The following is a 26,726-nucleotide window of genomic DNA, read 5'->3' on the forward strand; positions in this document are numbered from 1 at the left end:
CTCCCATTTTTCTTGTACCATTATTCCGGAATTTCAGATTCTCCAATGGCACTATCTGTAAGGGTCCTCCTCTGTCTTCGACCTTTGCCAACAGTTTAGCAAGTTTTGGCCACAATGGCTTGCATCCATTTCGCACTATGTTGATGGTGGGCTCGTAGTGACCGAAAACCATGCTCTGAGATCACTACTCCTTTCTCCCATCTGTCTGGTGAAAGTACTGCATTTGGCCTCTGTTCTTCCACTTTGAGCTTCTTCTGGTGTCTTTCCTTGAATGTTCAGTTTTTGATTTGCTTCTCTTCTTATATCTGCTCCTTTAACTCCAGGCTTCTCATATCTGATCAAAATATGTTTTGTTTTTCCATTGTTTCTTGTCTTTATGTCCTGGACATAATCGTCTTCATTTTGATCCATTGCTTAGTTGCCCATTTGAGTGAAGCATCACTTCCCATGAACTGGCCTCTGGTCTTGCACATTGCTATGTGTGATAGACAGTGCGTTGTCTGGACATCAATACATCAATTTCCACAGCTACGAAGATCTTTGACGTCCCCATGCTGTAAGGTAGGAGTGCACAAAGGAGTGCACAAACAAAGCATTCCTCCTTTGAATTTCATCTTCCAACTTCTTTCATATGTTGGTACCAGATGTTGTTTCCCAAGTGTGCTGTGCTGTCCAGGTAGTCATTTAGTTCATTATCATCTCCTTGTATGCTTCTTCTGATTCTTAAGGTCTTCATGTAGTTTGCTATAACCATGTCCTTGAACACCTCCGTATGGCTTCTTCTTGCTGGAGGATTCTCAGGTATCCCAATCCATGGTGCCGGCATCTTCATCTGTGCCAGTCGAGTAGAAGAAAGTTTGGCAATCCCTTCCTTGTTTTCTTGTTTTCCTGTCTCTGGTTATGAACAGCCATGTTGATTCTGCTATCATCTCTGCTCACGAGAGTTTTGCTGGGCTTGCACTTGCCCCTTTCAGTGCTGGATCAGGGGTGCTTATCAATACTGTCTCTGTTTGTTTATTCTCCAACTCCTTTTGTTTCCTTAAAAGTTCAGCCTTCTCCATTTGTCTTTTCTCTTCACTTGTAGTAGAACTTCTCATTGTTGGTTGTCTATCCTTCTCCCATGCTTTGGATCATGGTTCTGCAGTTATTGACACTAGACCTGGTGTATCTACACTTATCGTTTGCATGTGTCTGTCTTTCAGTAACCTTTTCTCATTCTTACTCTGCCAACCCTGTCTCCGGCTTTTCAACTTGCTTGTTACCACATGTGTGAGTGTGTCATTGCTAATCACATCCATTTCAAGTTCATTCACCCCTTTTTTCAGACTTTCTAGGGACTGGAATGACTATAAAAGGTCTGGGTGCCTTTGTGTATGTCATGCGTACATCATTCGGTGGGTGCACTGGAATCGGAACACTTTGTGCACCAATAAAAAAGGCTGTTCGAATCGTCAGTGACAGTAAAACAATGATGAATATAATGCATATGTGCATTATTCCTCTCTAGGTCAGTCTATAGCACTTAGTTCTGGAACAGTACAAGCGCCTCTCCTCTTGAGGGATTACAACGTTACTACTGAGGTTGCCCATCTCTATCATTTAAGGAAAGAAATTAACAATTTAATACACTCTAGATAAGATCGTTATCTCTGGGTTCTGCAGTTTCTGCTCGTAGGTGGCAGGTACTTGAACAATTGTCCTTCTTTGCCTGACGACTAGATTGTCTCTTGTTTCTGGAACAGTTCTTTTTGTCTGCCCACGAGAATGTCAAAATAAGGTAATAAGTTCAGCAAGTCTCTTAGTTCACATGTTCAAAATAAACAAGCTCCCAATCAATGCCCCTTATCTGTTTCACTCCGGAAGACATGTTGTTCTCTGCCAGCAAAGTGTATTCTCTGTCAACACTTCCTCGATCTGTCCCTCGGCAGAAAGTTTAGTCTCCTCCGGAAATTTTGATGATGGTTAGAAAGTTCAACCTGCATCACAATACCATGCATGAGCATACTCATCTGTGTAGAGTTTGCTGGGTTTCTAATGAAAGTGAGGATGTTAACACTGGCAGGCCTCCCCACAAGTTCTGAAAAGTCCGCAATTAGGTGAAAGAAGACATTGCTCGCCAATATGCTATCTTCTGGCACCAGGGACATTTGTCTAGTGTTGTTGAATTCTGGAACTGTTTGGTACTCACTGTGAGCAGTTTCTGTGATTTCGATGAGAGTGAAGAGCAACCTGAATTATGATTCCGTTCAGGATTATACTCAAACGTTCTGTGTTTGCTGGATCTCGAAGAAATGTCAATACGTCAGTGCGTCTCCCAACAAGATCTGGACAGTCTTCAATTAAGCGAAAGAATAGCACGCTGACAAGTCTATTCTCTTTCATCTGCTTGGGACATTTGTCTTGTCCTCCCTATATTCTGGAAGCAGGAGGAGCTGCTTGGCAATCACAATGAGCAGCCTTCTTATTGTCTTTTCGTTTTCAGGGTCTTGGAGAAATTCAGTGATGTTAGTGAGCATTCACACTAACAACGGATATGATCTCAGTACTAGTTCAAAATACGTTAAGATGTCCTTCGTGATGTCACTGCTGTGGGACACCATAAGTGAGTCCAGATAAAGCTCTTGTTTGGAAGGAGTCTGGATACTGTATTTTCTTCCAGTTTGAGTGTCCTCAATCAAAATTTGGCATATTCTTTTCTCATCAAGGATTCAGTATGCCTCAGTTCAAACTCAACAGACTATGTTGTGGCTCATACGTACAATTTTCTTCTTCACCGTGCAACTAGGATGCACAGAGTGTCCGTGTTTTATGTCCTTATCCCCTTTTTTGCTCAGAGGAAATGTGAAAATGTTAAGCCACAACTTGCACAAAAGTTCTTGGTCTTTGTTTTGCTGGTTAGGCGTCCTTCTTCCTCGTCATGGATCTCGTCTGCACGTGCTGTAATTCTTCCCCGTTGTATGTAGTCTCTGTGTTGGAGTGCGGGCAGGGGGCCTTCTCCGATGTATGGTTTGATATCACCCACAAACATCCAAGCTCTACTTTCTTCTAGCTTGACTGCAGAGGGAGTAACATTCTCCACTCTGAATGGACCGTTGAACCTTGGCTCACCCCACTTCTTCCTTGTGTGGTTTCACACCAGGACTGTGTCCCCAGGGAAAACTGGTGGTAGACGTAAACCTTGAATCGGGTCTGTTGTAGTATCTCCTTCTGTGTTCTGTGCTGCCCTGCACCCTTTTTGTCGTCGCTGCAGTTGTCCTGAAATTACAGTAAGACAAGATGTCATGCAATTCAGATAATTTTGCATTTCAGACCGTAAAATGTCTCCTGTTGGCTGAGCATCACATCTAGCTCTATCTCAGGGTGTCAGTGGTGTGTGCATCCTTCTGCCTGTTACTATTTCGTGCGGCGTAAGATGATGGTCAGAACAGGCTGGTTTCTGAGTGCATACAGTGCCAGTGGAAGGCAGTATAGCCATCCCTTCTTTGGAGTAAGCTTCAACTTGGCTATCCTTTGCTTTAACAAGCCGTTGAGCTTCTCACATATCCCATTACCTTGCGGATGATACGCCAACGAGAATTTGTGCTTTATACCAAGCAGCAAGCTAATCTGTTCAAAGACTGCATTAACAAAGTGAGGCCCATTATCTGATCTCATGATCTCACACACTCCCCATCTGGGAAAGACCTCCCTTACCAGAAATATGGCTGTACAGGTGGAGTCTAGGTGTGTGCATGGACCTGCTTCTATCCATCTAGAGAATAGACACACCATAACAATTAGATACCTCTACCCGTTACATACTTGAATCATATCGACATTGGGCCTTGGGATGACTCCTCTAATAACGCTTAGTGTATGCCCAGCCGTGAACTGTTGGCAGATTATACAGTTCACCAGAAAAAATGCAACGTGCTCTGCTAAATTTGGTATAAACCAGTCTTCAGCAAGCGTTGCTGCTAGATTTTCTTTTGAAATGTGCTCTGGATAATGCAATTGTTCCAATGCTATCTTCAATAGGGCTATAGGCATCACCGGTTTACCAGTGCTGTCTTGTCGCCACAAGCTCTCATAGGGGTTTAAAGAACCCCCTTGCTGCTTCCAGAGATTCTTTTCCTCTTGTGGTGCTTCCCCTTGGAGTTCCATTAACTAGGTTTGCCCCATGTTACTATAACCCTCAGGTTTGCTTCGTGCAACAATCCTTCTCTTATGCACATCAGTTATTTCCACATCCATTATGACTTCGTCTTTGGTTGACACACGCTTGGCTTCTGTGTCTGCTGCTTGATTTCCGCGTGAGATAAAATCTGTCCCTTTTATGTGGGTGGCGCATTTCATGATCGCTATGCCCACTGGGAGCTGTAGTGCCTTAATCAGTCTGTCTAATAGGGCTGCGTGCTGCACTGGCATGCCGTCCGCTCAGAGGTAGCCCCTCCTTCTCCAGCGTGCTACGCCTGAGTGCATTGTCGACGTCACATAGGCAGAATCGCTGTACACCGTTCTTTCCTGGTCAGCGTGATGCTCGAGTGCGAGTATCAACACCAGTAACTCTGCAGCCTGTGCTGAGTAATGAGATGGTAATTGCGCACTAATAAGTACTCGCAACTCTCCATTTGCCGTGTGCTTCATCACAGCGGTGCCTGTATATCTTTGCCCATCATTTTGATCGATTCTCGAAGAACAGTCAACAAAGACAATTTCTCCTTCTGCCAATGCATTTTCTTTCACTCTAGGATTCTCATCATAGAATTCTTCATAATTCGCAGAGTCATGGATCGGCTCTCCTCCAGTGACTGGCTCTGCTATTACCATAGCTGGGTTCACTATTTTACATCAAATTATCTTAATCAATGGATTCAATATGATCACTTCATATGCAGAAGCTCTCTGAGACGTCAATGTGCCTTTTGGTTTCTCTAGAATGGCAAATAGTGCGTGCTCGACGAACAACGTCATTGAGCATCCCATCACAATGGTTGTAGCTTTCTCTATGGCGAATACTGCAGCAGCTAAACTTTGTTCGCAAGGGAAGTGACCGCCCATCACTGGGTCTAGATTTCCACTGTGTGAGTACTGCTGTCATAACACTGCCATTCGTGTGTGAAAAAGGTGGAATTCTTCTGCATAATTGGGAATCCCTAAAACTGGTGCCGTGTAAATGGCTCTTTTTAGTTCAACAAATCCTTCTTCCATGGTGTTGGTCCATTCAATTTTTTTCTTTCGTCCTCTGTGCCTTCTTTAGGGCTTGCAACAAGGGCTTCGTATACCAGCTGTATTCAAAGACCCATGCTCTGACATAATTGCATAATCCTAGGAAACTGCATCTGTTTTATCGTGTATGGCTTGGCTGTGTTCAATATGGCTTCAGCCCTTTCAGGGGTAACCCTTCTCCTCTCATGTGAGATTAGCTTGCCTATGTACAGCACTTCTTGTTGACAGTATTGTAACTTCTCTTTGTCAACTTTATATCCTTTCTCAGCCAATATGGTCAACAGCTGAATAGAATTGTGTCTGCATTTTTCCTCTGTCATGCTGCAAATTAAGATGGCCACATATTGCAAGACAACACTCTCTAATTCAATATAGCTTAAGTCCATTTGCAGGACTTTGTTGAAAATCGAAGGAGACTCACAGTACCCCTGTGATAAGCTTGTGCTTTTCAGACGCATCTGTCTGAACGTGAATGACGGCTTCCCTTGATTCCTCGTGAGGGTTCGGTGTCACTGATAGGATAGAACACATCAGGTTTCCCAATGAGCTGTCCTAATCCATATAACTTTGTCCCATGCTGCGTCAATGGACTTCCTCCATCACCAGTGTTGGTTCTCATTCCAGAGTTCAATGCCTGTCCTGCACTTGTTGTCTGTGACAGTTGCATCGGTGACTGTTGAAACTGTCCTTGTGGAAAATGTATCAAGTTCTGAGGTTGCATGCTTTGCTGCGCTCCTGGCGCTTGCTGTTGCACCGTGTGATTCTGTGCAACGCCATTTCCACTCTGCTGTAAAAACATAGGTGGATTCACCATTCCCACTCTTGTTCCTTGGTCATTTTGCACCATGCCCTGACTTCTGCATGTGCGTGCTAGATGCCATGTCATCCCACACATCCAACATATTGTCGGTGGTCTGATTATTTGCCCATTTAACATATCCCCACTGCCATTTTGCATGTTTTGAAAACCTCCCTGATTACTCTGCCATCCTCGTCCTCGAAAGCCTCTCCCTCTGGAGTAAAACCCATTACTGCCCTGATTAACTTGCTTTTGATTATTGACCTGCTGTATGTTCGATCTGTCTGTGCTAGTTATCATTGCCCCTTCAATGGCATATTTAGACATTTTCTTCTGCACTAATTTTGCCTCTTTAGCTTTTCATGCAGCCTCTTTTTTGTGATTCTTTTCTTGCAGTAGCCTGCAATAGTGAGCTATGGTTAACTGTATTTCGGACCATGGTTTGGCCTCGATTCCTACCAATTTCATGAACTGCTTCTGTACCTGATCTGACAGCCCTTGGCATAATATATGGTAAAACACAGGTATATATTTCCCCCAAGATTCCCGCGTTTCCAGCACCCATGCGTCTTGGAAATTCTGAATGTAAAGCAAAGGATCTTCTGTTTCCTTTATTTTGCGTGTCATTATAGCTCCCATGTCAGAAGTATCCAGGTATAGCAATCGTAATGCTTTCCATACCGCGGCTCTGCAATTGTTAAATGGAGCTCCATTGTGCGCAGTATTAACTGTAGTCATGCCAGGATAACCTGCCTATGTCCACACATCGTCAGCTCTATCACCAAGTATGGCGATTAAAAGACCCTTAATATCCCCAATAGCTAACGTGTTCCCTCCCATCATTTTTTCTAGCTCATGTATCCACTTTCCGGCTCCGGATGTTAACATTGGAAGCTTATTTTTCAGATTTTCTTGATCCATGTGTGGCCATGGAATATACTGTGGCCTCATTCCTCCTTTTTCGAGCAACGGGAATAGTAATACATGACACTCCTTTTCCTCCATCATTTTTCTATCCACTGCAGGGGTAATAGTCCCGCAGCGCCATCTACCTGGCAATGTCCTTAGTCTGCTTAGATAAGGCGGTGGAGACACCCCCCTCTGACTGTAAGATACTCCTTCATGTCAATCTGATTGTATGGCTGACTCTAATGCCTTAGGTGCAGACTCGCTAGAATCTGACCATCATATTCCTTTTCCTCTCATCTACCTTTTCTTTATATTCCTCACTTTCTGCGTCTGATACTGTTTGTGCCCAACTCATGTAACTTCTCATCTTCCTCGTGCCTATTTAGTGTCAACCTATCTAGGGACAGCTCTCTATTTCTGCTACATCGGGAGACGTCCTCAGTGTCGTACAACTGAGTGCTCTCAAGACGCTCGTCCTCTCCTCTCCCTTGGGGTACCTGCTCTAGCCCCATTTCATCATAGCCTATCAATTGTTTCTCCGATGCTTCTGTTGTCGAAGTCATCTTCTATATTTGCCCTAGACGTGCCTGGTACTGAATCGTACTCAGGAAATAATTCTTCTATGTCTTCCCAGTCTACTACTGAGTCGGGTTTTTTAACCTCTCTCTCTCCAGATATTCAAGATCCCGTGCTCTCTGTCTTCGCTTGCGTTCTATGTCGTCATCGAACTCTCTGCACTTCCTTGCTTCCTCTCTAACCCTATATTCTTCCTGTTTCTTCGCATCTCTACGTTCATTTGCCCTTTGTATTTCCTCATCCCTTTGTCTTTTTATTCTCTTCTCACGTATCTTTTGTTCATCTTCCTCTATTCTTCGTTGTTCTTGTCTGTCCTGATCATTAGCTTCTCTTGGCTTTTGATCGCGTTTCCTTACTTGCTCCTCGCAATACAGCTGTTCTCGTCTGTCTGTCTTTTTTCCTAATTCTTTTGTCTCTCAATCCTTTTTCCTTTTCCTTCTCTTTTCGCTTTGAATCGTCTGACGCTCCCTTTTGTCTCACATCTTCAATGCCTTTACCATCGAGTTTCAATAGAATCTGACCTCCCATCCATCCATTCGTTCTGTGTGAATGCCATCTCATCAGTTTTGTCCTCATCTCCTTTCCATCTCTTTCCCTGTATATCTGTATCCAGAGATGTACTTGCTTGTGTCTGGTCTCCTTTTTCCCCTTTCGCGTCTCTCGTTGTCCCTCGGGATGTTGGAGGTGATATTTCTGTCTCTATCTTTGTCTGGGTTTTTGTCACTACTTTGTATAGGTGACTCATATGCTGGGTTGCTATATCCCGTGGCTGCTTTAAGTTCCCTCAATGCATATAATCCTTTGTCTTTACTAGCTTCGCTTTTTGTTTCAGGTGGGGCGGGTGGCGCGGAAGGTGTTTCAATCCCCCTCTGTGCATATGCTAAGTATCTAATCTACCGGCGGCTCCTCCTCCTTATCCTCTTGGTACATCTTCCAAAGTTCTAATCTGGCTAGGCGTTTGTCTAACTTTTTGCCAGTATACGTGGCGTGCAAATATGTCGTCATGTGTTGTAGTATCGGTTTAGATAGCGAGCCATCCTGGGGCCATGGCATAAGCACTTTATGGGCGGGTCCTTTAACCCTTTCTGCACTGTACTTCTTCAGGTCAGGTGCATGTTTTGGCAGCTTTTTTGCACAAATGTACTTTGTTACATTTTACGTTTCTTAAACAGAATCAACAATCGTTGCAAGCTCCAATCCGGTTTTTCACTGTTTCAAAGAACCATCAATTTATGTAATATAACATCCTAGGTATACAATCGCATAATCTTCATGCTGTTTACCCCCCAAAAAATTCTTACTTTATGAATTCAGAGAGAAAAAAACATAAGGCCGAAGTGACGGACTAGACAGACTCCAGCCGGCTGCACAAATCTCATGCCCCTATCATTATTCCGACATGGAATTTAAGCCCATCCCTTTCAGATCACCTCTTGCATCGATTCTGGTTTCCTTTTGCGCCCTATCTTTTCAGGCAGGACTTTGAATGCTGGCTTCTTCTAGCGCTATATTAAAGCATAGGTATCTGGGCGTATCCCTTCTCTGCTCAGGTATCCTCCTGGTATCCTCTATCTAGCTCGGGTAACCTCGCAGTATCCTCTATGCTTGGGTATCCTCCCGGTACCGTTATCTATTGCTTGGTCAGCCTCAAGTCAATATTTTCTTTCCCCTTATATACATATATACATTCTACTCTTATTCTAATGTTATTTTTGTCCCACCTCCCTCTGTTACCTTCCCTTACTTGTTCTAAGGCATGCAACTGTTTGCCAAAACATTCAGTCTTTTTCACTCACCGTTCGCCTTTTTTTCCTCTCTGGATGCTCAGGATCACCGCCTTCGTTACCGCCTCCCCTTGCTTTTCGTCCGGTCAGCTGCTCGTAGAAGTGGGAAGGGGTTTGTGGGAGAAAGCACAGGTTCCTTCAGACCTCAACCTGCAGGTTTTACACTTTAGTCTAGCAACTATCTACAGGGAGCCTCTCGGTCTACTTAGCTGGATGGCAAAGTGCTTGTGATATTGCTGAGGACCTAGAGTCTCTTTATGCCGATGGTCAATGGGTGTCTAATTGATAGTCGATAAACCATCCTGTCTCTGCTACCAAGTGTACACTAGGACCCCAACTGGCCCATAGAGCTAGGGGTTACCCAATAGCACTTTATGACGAGACAGCTGCACCTGTGAGATGGATGGGGAGGCATATTAATACACTCGCATCAAATCAATAATGACAACTCAATAGTTTAGCAAAGGGAGTCTGTTTAATGACAAGTACGAAAAACGGGGAGTTAATGAATATCAGCAATCACTCGATTGGCTTCTCGCTTCAACTCCAATTAATGTAATAAACAACACATAATTTATACTAAAAACTCATCACTGACTTGTAATGCTTAAAATCTGACATGCAATTCTATTGGTTCTAGGAAGGTAACTTTAATATAGGTGCTATATCTGTATATGGTAACAAAGTGAGGGGATTGGATAAACAGCATCTAAACCCTTCCTTCAAAATGGCTACTGCACACGTCACTAAGTATGACGTCTCATTGGTTCTACCAACTGTAGGACCCTAGATTACTTTGAAATCTATTTCATGAAAGTTTCATCCCTTCTGTTTGCTTGGTCACGTGATTTCGACACCGTGAAATCGTCTTATTCTCCATGGAATTTGTTTATTTGATTTAATTTTGCCAGCCATCTGCCTTCTGTGGCTTATCTTGACCTTTCAGAATAGGATACTCTGTTCTTCCCTTCATTAATTGTATCCACTGTTGAGCTATTTCAGCTGATGCAAACTTGGCTTCTTGGCATGACTTGCCTTCGTCTGAGTTTCTTTCTGTCTTTAATTTGTGATTTGCTAACTGCGAGGCTCTCCTCTTGAGACCTTTAAAAACCTTTGGTTGATTCTGCTCTTGTGCATAGTGGAAGTATACTTGTATAAAGTGCTCCTTTTGAGGTAGATATGTACAGGTGGCACTTGCCGCAATCTATCTTACTACTAAGCTTAAGCAAACCTCATGAATTCTCACTTCTTGCGGTTTCTTGCATATGTACACGTTGTAACTGGCTGAATATCCTTATTATGTGCATGGCATAAGTTTCTGACATTTGACATCAATTATTTCACTTTAAACTCAGGATGTCACTTATCCATGGTGTTTCGTCTCTTTTCATTATTCACAGGTTGTCCGTCATATCTTCTATATGTGAGTCAGTCCGGGTTCTTATGACGTCATTCGTCTTCTTTTAGTATCTTCTTGCCTTTGCATGTATTGCATTTTGACAATCCTCATTCTGTCTCATTTGTCGATATGGTTTTCTCAATGGGTACCTCACTCTCTAAGTTTTCTTATTTGTAGGTATTTCAATATGTGCTTTCAGTCTGATAGGTCTTGGACAGAGCCCCAATGCGGCTCTCTGCTGGTTCATTTGCTCCTCATAAGTCACATATTTCGGCATGAACGTTCCTGGTACTTCAAACTGGGCATTTGGAGTGCGAATCGTGCTTGAGACCTCCTCTACATGCCTGTTCTTCAATGATCCCATATTCCTCCTGGTATATTTGTTCTCCTCACTCCCTACTTTTCCTTCTCTGCTCGTCCTCTTTCAATCTTTTCTCTTGTTCCTTATCCTTCCTTTCTTGTTCGTCGTTATCTTCTCTTTGCCTAACTTCCTTGATACTTTTCCCATGTATCTTGAGTAATATCTGTCCTCCCATCCATTTGTTTTGTACGAGCGCTGTCTCATCTGCCTTACCTTTTTCTCCTTTCCATCTCTTGATTTCCCTGTCTATTTCTGCCGACAAATTCAATCGCTCACTTCTTCCTTCCTTGTCTTGTATGAATTTAAAAATATCTTCCTTTCTTTTATATGCCTACGGACACATGCTGCTGCCGACTCTATGCTGTCCACTAAAAACGCTGTTATTACCAACTCATTATGTCCACTAAGTACGGCTCGACTGTTCCTTCACTGTTAAAAGGTGTTATGGCAAATCATCAGGCTCATATTGGGCCACATGTTGATGCACCCATTGTGCAACATAGTAGAAATGATGTTCCTCTAGCATTGTGTGTCCCAATATTACCACTTGTTGATGCACCCATTGTGCAACATAGCAGAAATGAGGTTCCTCTAGCATTGTGTCCCAACTGCGCCACCAGTTGTTGCACCCATTGTACAACATAGCAGAAATGATGTTCCTCTAGCATGGTGTGTCCCAATATTACCACTTGTTCATGCACCCACTGTGGAACATAGTAGAAATTATGTTCCTCGAGCATTGTATGTCGCAATGGCGCCACAGGCTGATGCACCCATTGTGCAACATAGCAGAAATGAAGTCCCTCCTGCATTGTGTCCATATATTACCACTTTTTGATGCACCCATTGTGCAACATAGTGGAAATTATGTTCCTCTAGCATGGTGTGTCCCAAAGTTACCACTTGTTGATGCACCCACTGTGCAACATAGTAGAAATGATGTTCCTCAGCATTGTGTGTCCCAATGATGCCACAGGTTGATGCACCCATTGTGCAACATAGTAGAAATTATGTTGCTCTAGAATTGTGTGTCCCAATGGCATCACAGGTTGATGCACCCATTGTGCAAACTAGCAGAAATTAAGTCCCTCCTGCATTGTGGGTCCCAATGTCACCACTTGTTGATGCACCCATTGTGCAACATAGTAGGAATGATGTTCCTCCTGCATTGTTTGCTCCAATGACGCCACAGGTTGATACACCCATTCTGCCTCACATTATTAATCCGGTCCCATCTGTCACAGGCCCACTCAGTTGCGCCCTCATCAACGCCCATGCACTCGACATTCACAACCTCATCCCCAATTCAAACCTTGATCTACTAATCATCACTGAGACTTAGCTCCATCAGGCATCAGGACCTGCCCTAGCCTTAGCCCTCCCCCAGGGCTACAACATTTTTTAGGCAAGATTGCCCCCTTCTAAAAGGTGGAGGGCTAGCCCTCATAGCCAAAGAGGCAATTGAAATCAGAAAGGTACAAGGAGAACTCGGCTTCAATAGCGACTACCTGCTCCTAAAAGTCAACTTATCACCCAACTGCACCATCACCCTTCACATCATGTACCATCCTCCTGGACCTGTCAAAGATTTTCTTGAAGCCCTCCTACATGCCATCTCTGACAACCTAAAAAAAAAACTACCAAAGCAATCCTCCTGGGAGACCTCAACCTAGGCTTGAATGACCCTGCTGACCTCATGCAGCTTCCCCCAACAAAGCTCTTTCCAGCCTTGGCTTCAAACAAGCAGCCACCAATCCCACCCACATAAAAGGACGCACCCTTGATTCGATCGCTCATCACAACTGCCGCCTTCAATCACATCCATTACACCCATTTCCTGGTCCGATCACCACGCCATCCGCTTCAAGCTTAACCCAACCAAAGGGCCTGCCAAACACATGACATCACTCCATTCTGCTCTGTCCAGGAGCTCCCGGCTACTGATATGATAAGGCATTAGTAACGCGCCTATACACAAGTGTTTCAAGGCGCGACGAGGCAGGGAGGAGGGAACAGGGGGAAGACAGACAACGATCCTACTAGGCCAGGTATCATTCAGATCGCGCAAGTGCAGGGGTAGGTGGAAGGGAAAAAGTGCAAGGGGAAAGGGGAGAGGGGGAAGTGCTGAACAGGGTAAGTAGAATAAAAAATAAATAATAAATAGGGCCAGCTGGTGGCAAGTGCAAGGTAAGTGCAGACAAGTGCTGGGAGGGGGGCGGGCTGTAAGGGATGCAGAGACAGTCCCGCAGTGCTGGGGTTGCCAGGGAGGCAGTGCAAGTGGAGAGTGGCTCACCAAGGAAAGACTCCTACCCCACCTACTTGTGCCGGCCTTCCATCCCCCTTCTCCAATGACAGACACCCTAGCCTCCACCTTCCTCTCCACCATCTCCCAAGCAGTAGGCGCCATAGCTCCTCTCACCCTCAGGAAGGCCAAGCACACTAAACACACTAATTCCTGGTTCACCTGTGAGCTTCTTGAGATGCCCACCAAGAAAAGAACAGCATACTCGTTATGGCTAGCCAAGCCAAATGACTCCACCAAACTAGCTTTCAAAACCATATCAAAAGAATACAAAGCTGCTATTATTAAAGCCAAGTCCAACTCATTCAACTCTAGGATAGCAAATGCTAAGTCAGGATCTAAAGATCTAAAAAGATTTTTGCCATCTTCAGAGAGCTGGAGACGCCAGCTCCCACACCGCCCACCCACACTAAAGATAAGGCCTGGTGTAACAATATCCAGTATTCCATGCTTGATAAGCTTAACTCCCTTCAAAATAAAATCATTCATCACCAACAGGCCCTAAAACAACACATTTCTATCTTCCACTGTAATACCTCCACTGACGTTTCCTCCTTTCCTTCAAGGAAATGAACACATATGAAGTTGCTACACTCCTTAAAACCATCAAACCCTTGAACTGCAAAGGAGATGCCTGCTCAGCTCATCAAAGAAAGCGCTTCAGCCCTATCACCGCCTTTCTCAATGCCTCCTTCACATCAGGAAAATCCCTACTTGTCTCAAAGAAGCCTAGGTACGACCACTCCTGAAAGAATCTGCGCTTGACCCAACTATCCCATCAAATTACAGATCTATCACCGCAGTCCCATTTTTACTTAAAATCCTCGACAAAACAGCTTACCTGCAGGTACACACGTTCTAGAAGCAAATAACTTGCTCGGTCTCAGGCAGACCGGCTTCAAGCCTGGACTGTAACGCTCACCTGGTATCCACGGGGACGTCATTCAGCCTGTTCTGACCGCTTACGACCTCGAACCCTTCCCTGGAGTTTACTCGACTGGAGACTGGGCCTGAAACACAGGATTGGTAGAGTTTATCTCCCTGTTGTCTGTGTGCTTGAACCCCTTCTTCCCCGGGGTCCAACCCTTCCCTTTGATCCACAGCTCATCTTGTTTTCTTGGAAAGTGTGCTCTCCGTCCTGCTTTCAGCGCAGGGGCGCGTTGATTGCGGCGGGCTCGTTGCTGCCTAGTTACTTCACTGGCAAGAGTCCGACAGGTAAGTATAATGAGTCTTTTGAACAGTTCTCTAACTTTGTTCCTTTCCTTCCTTAGATGATGGCCGGCGTCCGGGGATGGCGACGTGCTGCTGAGATGAGTAGCGCTGAAGGTGAGTGAGAGCGCGATGCGCAAGTAAGCGGGGTATGCGGCACCTCTAGATGTTTCCACGCTACCCTGGAGTGTCTTTTCCCTCTTGCAGATGGATGAGAAATTCCAGAGACAGAGTTCCCCCAGAGCGGCTGAGATTCAGGTAAGCGTTTGAAGCTCGTACAGTCTTTAAAAATAAGCAAAGATTTGCTGAATGCTTACTAATGCCTTTTGTCTGTTCTTTTCCCTTTTCCTTAGGAAGCGGCGTGCGCGATGGGAATGACACCGCCGAAGATGCCCGCAGAACAGAAGGAGCGATGAATGATGGGCAGAAGCGCCACAAGGTAAGGCTGTTCCTAACGGTGTTCTTGTGCTTGCAGGAGCTGAGCGCAGAAGAAAGATGCAGGCCTAATGGAGACCGATCCAAATACGGTGAGTGTCACGTGTTTCTCAGCTTGGCCGTGGCTTAAATAGTCTCTGGGTATCCCAGGTGTCTCTGGGCTGAACCACACCCAAAAGACTAGACTGCACATGCAGTTCTGGGAACCGAAATATGTGGGGGCATCCATCTTGTCCCATCAAAGCACTACAAGTCCAATCCCCAATGTTATCCTATGGGAGTGAGTCTGGTGCCACAAGCGCAAAGTCTGACTCCAAGTGGGTCTTTGGAGGGATGGAGAGGCCCTTGAGGGCCATGTAGGTGATCGTGGCCTGGCTCCAGCCTGACATCTTGGAGGGCTGGGGAATGAGGGGCAGGAATCATGACATGGACATGGGACCGAAACCTTATTACTGGACCTCAAAAACCAGATTGATGACCTCAGGGATGCAGGAAAACCTACCCTCCTCCTCGACTTATCTGCAGCATTTGACTTGGTGAACCATGATAATCATGGTCACCACCTCACCTCCGCTGCCAGTTTCTCACCCAACGCCACAGCTTGGATCAAATCATTTCTCCAAGAAAGAGTGATGAAAGTTTTCTCTGACCAAGCCTGTGCCAACCCTACTTTCATCAAATGTGGAGTCCCTCAAGGATCCTCCATTTCACCCACCCACTATAATCTACTCATTAGACCCCTGGTCAACTTCCTGGATGCACGTGGCATCACATACGCCAACTATGCTGATGACACGCAGGTCCTCATCCCCCTAACTGGCGACTATGAAGCCGACAGCAAAACCCTTAATTCCATCTACTCTGAGATTCAAACATGGATGGCGGAAAACTGGTTGTGCCTTAACGATGAAAAAACGGAACTCCTTGTTATCGGCTCATCAGGAATGCTCAAGAATCTCAACGTAAAGTACAAATCTTTCTCCATGTTCCTTTCTAAACAGAATTGCCTTACAATAGCTAGAGCAATTATCGGTCTCGGCGGCATTACTGCAACGCCCTTCTGGCAGGCACTTCTGCAAAAAACATTAGAAAACTACAGACGGTCCAAAACAATGCACTTAGAGCTGCCACTGGATTTTCCAAAAGGGACCACATATGAGCAACCAGGAAACGTGTACACTGGCTCCCCATCAAGGAACGCATCATGTTCAAATCCCTCCCCGTTATCCACAGATGTCTTCATAACTCCGCTCCCCTTTAACTCGCTCAGCTTTTTTGCCAAATCCTCATCTGGCAGACCCACAAGAACTGCCTACATAAATCGTATCACCATCCCTAAGACCCTCAGGGCTAGGGCAGCAGGAACTAGCTTTCCAGTCATTGCAGCAACTAACTGGAATTCCCTTCCTTCACACGTGAGAAACATTGACTCGCACACAGCATTTAGGAAAGCTGTCAAAACACTATTGTTTGTGTAAATGTACCTTAACAGCTTTATTGCCACGAACATTTTAAGTAAGCTTTCCCATGCCTTGTAACCTGCTATGTAATGTCCCTCGTTTGGAAACACAAGCACTTATGTATATGAATTTCTTCACCCTGCTGGTCCTTCGCTCACTGTAACCATGAGCTAAGCCTACTGCCTGTAACTATGACGTCTTCTTGCAACAGCGCCTCATTGCCCATGGACTGTAGTGCGCTTTACAAATCCAAATAAATAAGTGAGAGAGACGTTCATATATCGGATTACTGTACCCTGTCGCTGCTCTTAGTTCCTTTAAAGGATACACTCCTATCTCTTCCATAGCAACACTTACTTCAGACAAGGTAAAGGGAGCTGAGGGCTCAACGTCTTCCCTCTTATTCTGATTAAGCATCCACTCCTTAGGTTACGGGTCTTCTCTTTCCTCTTGTTACATCTTCCAAAGCTCTAAAATTGCTGTGTATGCAGCGTGCAAGTATGTGGTCATGTGTTGCAATACCGCTCTTGACAACAATCTCCCTTGTGGCCATGGCATGAACATTTTATCTGATGTGCTCTTTACCCATTCTACACTGTACTGTTTGAGCTTGGGCATTTGTTTCGGCATTGTCTTGCATCGGTGCATAAGAGGAGTATCCCCCATACTGACAAGTCTCAATTGACTGTCAATACTTACCAGATTGTTAAATAAACCTTTTGCCTTGACTCAAATCACTATTTCCAACGTCTTAAAACAACAAATGTGAGCAAGCACCATAAATTGCTGCTCAATCCTCTTGTTTTATCTTTACTCACTGTTACTTTTTCAACTCTTCAGAATTTCTATTGCTCGATATTTTACTCAACAAACAACATTTAGACTAGTTGCACATTACCCTTTATAAAACACTGGGATCACGTCTTCCCTCGCCTTTACTTTTTACCCTGTACAGGTTTTGAGACGTTACTTTACGAGGTCCTGACCACGCATTTTATATTTCACCCTACTCCTGCTGGAGTTTGAAATGGCTCCTTCTAATTCCCTTGAATTAGGATTCCAAGGGGGTATCTCTTTATCTTCACAATATTTCCCCGTTACTCAAAATTATCACAATCCTGTCCCTTTATTTGACATTCCCCTTAGTCTACTCATCATTCGTTAATCAACTCGAGACCCTCAGTATTGACTCCTCCTCCAATCCGGCCATTCCGCCTTCTGTCCACAGAGCGCCCGTGGAAACAGGGCAGGGATTTCTTCAAAGGGGGACCTGCCCACCGTCTCGGTTCTTCTTGCAAGTTTATTTCTATCGGCCGCTTTCCACAGGAAATTCTGTGTTCTTCCAGCTAATAGCGGAGGATGCCTGATCATCTGAAAATCTGGAGCTGAACTAGTTTGGATCTTTAAACTATCTGCAACGCTACCATGTGAGCTTAGGGCCCTTTAGGAACATGCATATGTAATGGATGGGATCACCCAGATACATTCCGAGTTCAAATAACCGAACCAACTCAGGAAGATGGCAAAGTACTGTTTTATTAACAACTATCTAAAACAGGGAATTACAACAAACATCAAAGGACATACGCTCGATTTCTCTCAGCGATCTTTTCACAAAACATAGACTTTATACTAAAACACGTCAGAGGTGACGTCATACTACGTGGCAATAATGAAAAACCTTCTAAGCGTCAGTATTGGCTTAAGGGGAACATCTAAGTATATCATCTGTAAAAACTAGGATTGTAATTGGCTGCCCACTATTAGGTGGACAACATATGCCTACATCTAAAACATGTAATCTTCAGAAACATTAGATACACAACTTCTCATTGGTTTTCAAACTATAAGGTCCTTCGTTATATGGACCAATTCAATTGGTTGGCACGCTTGTACCAGGTCTGGACAATTCAGTTCACTTAGCAGCACATAAGCCCAGACCCAGATGCAGGGAGATGGGGCATGACGTTACCTCCCTACCCAATTAGCCCAGCATCTGTCATCGCCCATGCCTTCTGCCACGAAGATTGTCTTTGAACTTGCCTTGCAAAGTATCCTTGTCTTTTAGAATACATGGGAGTCAGGGCACTCGCTATCGTATTTTGGGACTCCAAGTCTGAACTCTATTTTCATCCTTGGCTCATCAGACAGGAGACCATGAATTGGTCCATTTTGCTGGTTTTAAATGCCCTAAATTAATTTAACTTGACACTCTTGGTGATCTTTCTTTGCACCTTAACAAGGGATGATTCATCCTTCGGACATTGGCACCTTTTCAGAATAGATAGCTGACCTTTGCTGCTTCAGTCTTGACTCAAGGGCAGACCACCTTTTCTTGCAGGTCTATGATTCTGCTTATTCTTGCTGCAACACAGCTTTCCCTTCCGCTTCATGGGTCCTGGCTTATGAAATTCATGATACTGATTTCCAACTTCTATACAATGGCGGCTTTGTTTGCCTTATAATCACTACATATAGCCAGCTTCTATGATGACTTGGTCGTCATTGCATTTCAGCATCTGTACAATTATTGAACGATTCATTTTCTGCAGAACTTCGTGCACTTGTAATCTTCATTTATATTTGAGAATTCACGCAATTCCTTACTTCGTAATTAGTTTGTTTAGGGTTCATACACTGTCTGTAGTCAGTATCCCGAAAAATCATGCATACTTTTCGTGACATCACTGGCTTCTTTTCTCTGCTTCTTCTCATATTCCTTCAGGGAGTTCCTCCCCTAGGTTGTCATCACTTCGGGGATACATTCAGTAGGTTGTCTCAATGGGTATCTTCTGTCGAACACACGCTGTGGTATTGGCACAACTGCGAGTGTCAAACACGGCATGATCTCAGGTCTCCAACATATGGGAGGTGGGAGGGCAGGGTTTGCTGCAGAGGTATGCAGCTGCTTCTGTACACTATTCCCCCAGGTGCTTCGACCCGTTACTCATTCTCCATTTTTGGACCTCTTCCATCCTTCCCCATTACCTATGTGACTTGTTCTCCTACCCAGTGCCCATTCCCCCTGGATTCTTGTCATCGTCCCCAGTTGCTCCTGCCCTGACGTTCCACATGTAAACTGCCCTTGCCACATGTCTCTTCTCCGGCGGATTGTAATCTTCCTTCTTGCTTGGTTACCCCGCACCCCCATGGTGTTGCCTTCATCCCCCTCGTTCCCCTGAACTAGTGTCCTCCTCTCTGCTTTCCTTGCGTCCCCAGGATCTGTACCTCTGTCCTGATCCTTGAGTGCTAGCCTTACATCCCTCCTCCAGCCGCCTGCCTGGGTTTACCCTGGTCTCACCTCTCTTCCCCCTTTCCCAGTTTCCTTTGTTTCTGACCTCTATGTCCTCTACAACCTCTCCCCAGCTGTCGTACCCTTTTGGCGTGCCTTTTGGCCCCCTGACCTTTTCCATCCTAACTTGATTCCTCGCACACTTCTACCTTTTGCTTGCTAGCCCCTTCCGCACTCTGACCTACCCCCGCTCCTTTACCTTTCAGCTTACTTCTTTCACTTCGTTCTATCTCATTCTAATACCTCTCCTTCCTCCACCTCCCTCTACCTCCTTTCACTTCCTTTCCCTTTCTCTTTAGCTCGCATTATTTTCATATAATTTTTCACTTTACTTTTCACTTACTTTTTTTCAGTACTTTTCACTTTACTTTCACTTTACTTTTTACTTTCACTTTACTTTTTACTTTCACTTTACTTTTTACTTTACTTTTCACTTCATGTTCCACTTTTTGTTTTTGACTTTACGTTTCTTTTCTTTTTTTGTTATCCCACAACCCTCTTGTTGCCTTGTGGCACTTCGAAGGTTATGCCCCTTCCGCCATCATAATCCGTGACTGCACAGTCCCATCTGTTTTCTGACAGCCCTTCCAGCCTTGATGCACCATGTACCTCCACTGCGACAGTTCCACTGTAAATTAAACAGACAATTCAACAATGGTACCTCAATCATTTCTGGTGCATGTGGGCATACAATCTCCTCCGCTGTACTGGTCCTGGCAGAGAGGGATCCTCCCTGGGTGTGCTGCCTTTTTATAGACCCCGTGTGGGGGTGGGGGCAAGCCTACCTTCTCTACCTCCTTTCCTGCCCCCCCCTAGGGGTCCCTTCACTCCTCCCCCTTCCTGCTGCCTCGCGCCCCTCTGTCTGCATTTGCAACTCCTTGGCTGCTTGGGGAGCAGGTATCCTTCACGGCCCGTTGTCCACCATGGCAAAGGCAGGGACCACCGAGGCCTCTGTTCTCTCGCCACATCCTCTGGCATAGCGGCAACAGCCCAAACTAGGCCCCTTGTCCCCGTTTGTGTACCACTTCTCTCCCGTCTTTGCTGGTCCTGCACTTGGTTCCATCCAGCCCTGCCCCTGCAATAATGTCAATAGGACTCGTATTTTTGGTGGAAAAGGCGCACCTGCTTTATGAGGAAGGAGGTAATTTACAGGTGTTCCATTTCGGCAGTACAGCATCAGGATTCTGCTCTGAGCTGGTGCCCTTATACATTTGTACTTTCCCCAGGTGGTCTCCTCCTGCAACAAGCAGGTTTCTTACAATTCTTTTTTTTTTTTAAACTTTATTTTTTTATAACAACTAACTTCACAACACCATACAACCCAACGTACCCCTCCCTCTCCCCCGCATGGATACTTTTGACAACAGCAACCATACAGTTCAGTTAAGATTATTCCAGCATCACCTAGGGATATATAAACACCAGTAGACTAACACGCCAATGCATCCGCAGGCACAATTCTAACAAGGGCCTTTAACTCGTGGCTGGCTCCATATCCTGTAGCTCCTGATCCTTTTCAAGCAGGTAGCACCTGAAGGGGGCCCAATAGTCAAATAGGCGACTAGAGGCAGGGAGCGTCGCTGCATACCTGGTCTCTCTGCTCGCACAGGTGCATACTGTCCAGCCAACGTGAAAACGTGGAGGCAACTGGTCTAGCCCAAGCCCTCGCCACGAGGGACCTGGCTATCAGTAGCCATTCCTGTACGTTTTTTCTCAGTACGAGTTCCACCCTCGATCAAAGCCAGTAGCCACAGTTCTGGACCATAATCCCTCACATCTGGCAACATACTAGACATTGCCTCCTCTATGGAGTCCCAAAAAGCCTGAATCCTGGGGCATTGCCATGCCACATGATAGAAGTCTGCAAGCTCCGCCCCACACCTCTTGCAGGCAGACGATCTGTCTGGGTAAAACCCATGCAGAAGAAGTGGAGAATAATAGGACTGGTATACAAACTTGTAGTGTATCATCCTGTACTGACAGTTTATGTATATGTAGCGGGTTTGCATGCAGACAAGTTTCCATTGCGCTTCGCTCAGTGCCCTTCCCAGCGCCACCTCCCATTTGACTTTGTAAGGATGACTCACCGCCCCTCTCCCAGCCCTAATCAATTTATAGGTAGTGGACACCATTTTCCCAGACAAGCCAGGATTGATCAAGTGATTCTGCACAGGAAGTGGTACTGGGGCTTGCGGGAAGCCAGGCCATTTATCTTTCAGGATACTTTGCAACCTATAATAGTGCAGCAGCGTCACGGCATCATGCTCCCCTCTGAGGCGGAGTTCCTCCCATGACATGAAGTGACCATCCTGCACCACATCCCCCAGTATCAAAACACCCAATGCCCGAAAATGCTCCCTGAATGACCTCTCGTGCGTAAGTGGGATCCCATTTACTTTGTATAGAGGAAAGTCGGGCAAATAACAGAGGATAGCACCTATCAATTGGCACATCCGTCCCGAGGCTTTACTTGTTGCCTCTATAGGTTGTATCTCGCCCCGAGGGACCGCACCTCTGTCCCCACAGCATGCCCAATAGCACATCTGGGCTAGTTATGGCCCTCGCCAATCGTGTATATGGAGAGACATTGACCAAAGTGTTCCAGTCAGGTATGTATTGCACCTGCGCTGCCAAGTAATACATATACATGTCCGGATATTCTAAGCCACCAAGTTCATACCGTCGAGTCAACGTTTCGTAGGCTATCCTGGGTTTCTTCCCAGCCCATACCAGTCTGATCATCATTCCCCGTACGCGGTTCCAGTAACGAACCAAAGGCCACACCGGTACATTGTTATAAACATATAGAAGCTTTGGAAGTATCACCATCTTAGCCAAGGCTGCACGGCCGCCTGTGAGATAGGCAGTCATATCTAAGCTTCATTTTGCTCTATTGCTTCCAATGGGGCCATATAGTTATCTCTGTATAACCTGTCCCTATCAGTGGAGACAGATACACAAATACCATATCGATTGTGGGCACCAGCGGAACCCATTCCCCTATATCCGCCTGCTGCACAGCGGGGCTCAGGGGCAGGATCTTGGACTTATCTCAATTAATCCTGAGGCCTGAGTGTTCACCAAATCGAACCACTTCTTGTACCAGAGGGGTCAAATTTTTGCATGGGTGCTTTATATACAGAAGTATATCATCTGCATATAAGGATATAGAAAAGAGGTGTGTACGAACACAAATCCCCTGGTGCGCATGTAGCTCTCGGATATATGGCAGCCCAGCGGCTCCATTACTAGCGCAAATAGAACCGGTGAAAAGGGGCAGCCTGACGGGTACCACGTGTGGGGTAAATGTACTGCGAGACCAGCCCATTCGTATATGTCGCCGCGCGCGGGGGGGGCGCGCGCGTGTATAATAGCTGGACCCAGTTAATATAGGTAAACCCAAATCCTGAGCGTCGCAACACTTCGAATAAAAAAGGCCACTCAACCGAGTCAAACGCCTTCTCGCCATCTGTAAAGACTGGAGGGGGTGTCTGTACTTCTGCTCTCTATATGGTAGAGGAGAGGCACAGAGGACCCCAGACAAGATTCTCTATTAGCTATGGTCAAGCAATCAAGCCCTAGTTTCTCAGGAGGTGATGCAGGCTGGTTCTTAAGTACAGTGTAGTCCCTAAGCCCCACGAAGGAATGTCCACACACTGTATTGGTTAAAACACAATCTTTATATAATTAATATTCAACGTTATGTACACTATCACAATAACTCACTTTGTGCTCAGAAAATCAACAATGGTAAATATATACAGTTCTACAGTGGTACCACAAATATTATCACAAGTGCATCAACTATACTGTCAAATTGTCACACAGATCAATTAAGAGGAAACCAGCAGTAGAGAGAGGAAGGAAAGCAAGATGGTTGAACAATTGGCAGAATGCTGGCCCCGTACCACTAGGCACAGTTCTGTGTGGAGATCCCCCCCCACCTGGGCAACCTGTAAAGCAATCATGTATCACAAGCCCAGTCCATATATTGTTCTGAGTCTTATTTCCCTCTACAATAGTTCTACAGCCCCAATGTACCTGGAATTGTAGCGTTCGTCGATGGGAAATCGACAGCCCTTCTTGAGTGCCCTCCCTTTAAGGCAGGAGACACGGGTCGTCGAATGTCCGACGGAGAACAGGGTGAACTACGGCAGTGAAGTGGCTGCTTCGTTCCTAGCAGTGCTCGTCAACGACAGAGTGTTGGCGTCCTGCAAGGAAAATGCGTGCGGGCACCTCAATGACGATAGTTCTGGACCGCAAAGAGATGATGAAGAAGTGTGGCCCAGAAAGGGCGTCGAGTCGTCGGCGTCTATATGGTCTTTAGGTGGCAGGAAACCCACCGGCGGATGCTCCTTGGCGCGTCGATGATCGGGCTTTCTCCAGCGGGATTAAGCGGGCGCCGATGCAGATGAGAGCATCCTCGGGTCAAATAAAGTTTCTTAGGCAAACGGGAGCACGGCAGCTCCAGTCAGCGATGGCGGTCGTCGACAGTGGCGGACAACAGTCCGGGCTCTTCTCTTTGGGATTCCGCGGCAGTCCCTGTCTCCGGTCGGCAGCTCGTCGTATGTCTGTCTACCAGGGAGCTTTGGCAAAGATCAGCTGGTGCACGATGGTCCCTCGGAAAGAGGGCGCCTTACCAGGTCCTCTCTGGATCAGTCCTTGGAGACACAGCAGCTTTCAGATTGATGAAGGAAAGCAACAGCAATTCTTCTCTTCTAGCAGAGCTTCAAGGTTAAGCTTCCGTTTCAACTCCAGTTTCTCTTCAGCTTCTGAACACAAATTCTAGCAGTGAGAGGCCCCCAGGTATACTAGTTGATCTCCCATTCATTCTGCTGGGTCATACTCAAGCATCCAATCACAGCGAAGGGCATTCACGTACGCAGGCAGCCAATCAGGCACACAGTGCATTCAGGCCATTCACTTCTCTCCAGACACTCACAACAAGTTGTGTATTGGGACAAGTGCCCAGCCATTCAACACTCCACACTGCATTCATACCGGTTTCGGGCAGGGCTGTCTCAGTCATTGTATCAAACACCAGATACTAGACACCCACAACATAGAATGCGTATTCGTCACACACTCCATTCGCCCAGGTCCCACCCACAGGTGTACCCACATCATACGGTCGTTGGGAAGGCTCCAGCCAGTCTGGTCAGCACTTCCCCACACTACCATATACAGAACTTCCACCCAACAGCCAGTCGGGGGGAAGGGACAGAGTCAGGGCTTCCCGGGACTTCGGGAAGATCAAGGTAACAGGCGATGGAAGGCAAGAGGCCATGGGGGCCATTTTGTCTCCATCAGGAATCTACCGATTCCAATGACAGGGCCTGGGCATCCCAAAATGGAGAACGCTCAGGGCACCAGTCAATTTAGCACAGAGCTACCACCAGCCCGTACCCTGCTCTGTGGGTCACACACAGGTGCCCAAAAACATACACTAGGGGCACAGGGTTGCACCCCTACCCATGGGTGCCATAAGGGTATCCCATGGGTCTGTTCACCAAACCAAAAGAGAGCTGCACCGCCAGGAGCCCCACATGAACTCTGGCGCGGAAAACACGACAGAACACATGATAAAAACAGTAAAGGACAAGGATATGGAGGCCCTGTCCCTCCGATGCATTACCAGCATCACAGCATCCAACGCGGCAACCACCATTCGCACCTCTAGATTGACGTTATGGACTAGGGAAAACAACCAGCGCAGGTTATGCTGAGTGGATCTACCCGGGATAAATCCTGTCTGGTCCGGTAATACTAACGCTGGCATGTGAGGGAAGACAGTTTGTAAGGATCCTAGCAAGTATTTTATTAGCAAGTATTTTATTATCCGTGTTGATAAGTGACAATGGCCTATATGACAACATTAATCAGGGTTTTTTGCCAGGCTTCAGAAGGACTGTCACCTGCGCCGACCTGGTTCAGGAAGAGACCCACAGTCCAAAGCACTTTGGTACATTCTCATCAGGTGGGGATCACCAAATCAGCATATGCATTATAAAATTCAGCAGTTATGCCGCCCATCCTGGGAGATTTCCCATTTGGGAGAGACTTAATAGCATCACCAATCTCATCTTCAGTGATGGGAACATTTAGATCCATTACCCTGCTTGCTGTCGATCCACCGAAGAGCTATCTCGGTGGACCTTAGAGATCTCCAGACGCACCTTAACCGGCGAGTGGTCCGAAAGGGTCCGGGGGAGGATGTACGCCCGGTCACTCCGCCTAATATATGAGAGGTAGCCATTATATAATCAATCCTAGAAGCACTACCGTGAACCCCCAAGAAGAATGTGTATTCCCTGCTCCCCCACCGCTCCCTGGTGCTTGTATCTCCATACATCCAGCAGCCCATGATACTGGGATATGGAAGACCACGCTTTAACCGCCTGTGGCAGCGCTGTTTGCGTTGTAGATGACCTGTCCAATTCTAGCATGAGGGCCAGGTTAAAGTCACCCGCCCACAATATTTCGTATCCTGGGAATTTGTAAATATGGCTCACACATTGATGAAAAAAATCGGGCGAATCCGTGTTAGGAGCATAAATGTTCATCAAAAGGATATTTGTGCCCTGTATCTCACCTGCCAGCATTATGAAACGCCCTTCCTCATGTGTGATCTGTGCGCGTAGCCTAAGCGCGCTATGCATATAAATGAGAACCCCTCTGGAATGTGAAGTGTAGGAAGAGTTATATCTGTGTACACCCCACCCTGGGAGTCTGGGGAGAGGAACGCCTCGGGCCAGGTGTGTTTCCTGGAGTCATATCACCTGTGACGCCCTATTATGCCCTGCCATGAGTCGCATTATGTGAACATTAGGTATGACACCCCATTTACCTGCATCCGCTGCGGCTATATATTCCATGCAAGTTAACAAGTAACAACAAGCAACCCCAATCCCACAAACAATAGAACATACCCGCCAAACAGCTGGCATCCCCCCACCCCACCCACGCCAGAAACAGAAACCTACTGGCATCCC

The sequence above is a fragment of the Ambystoma mexicanum genome, chromosome 3q (genome assembly GCF_040938575.1).
Source record: "Ambystoma mexicanum isolate Mex_15411 chromosome 3q, UKY_AmexF1_1, whole genome shotgun sequence".
Lineage (NCBI taxonomy): Eukaryota > Metazoa > Chordata > Amphibia > Caudata > Ambystomatidae > Ambystoma > Ambystoma mexicanum.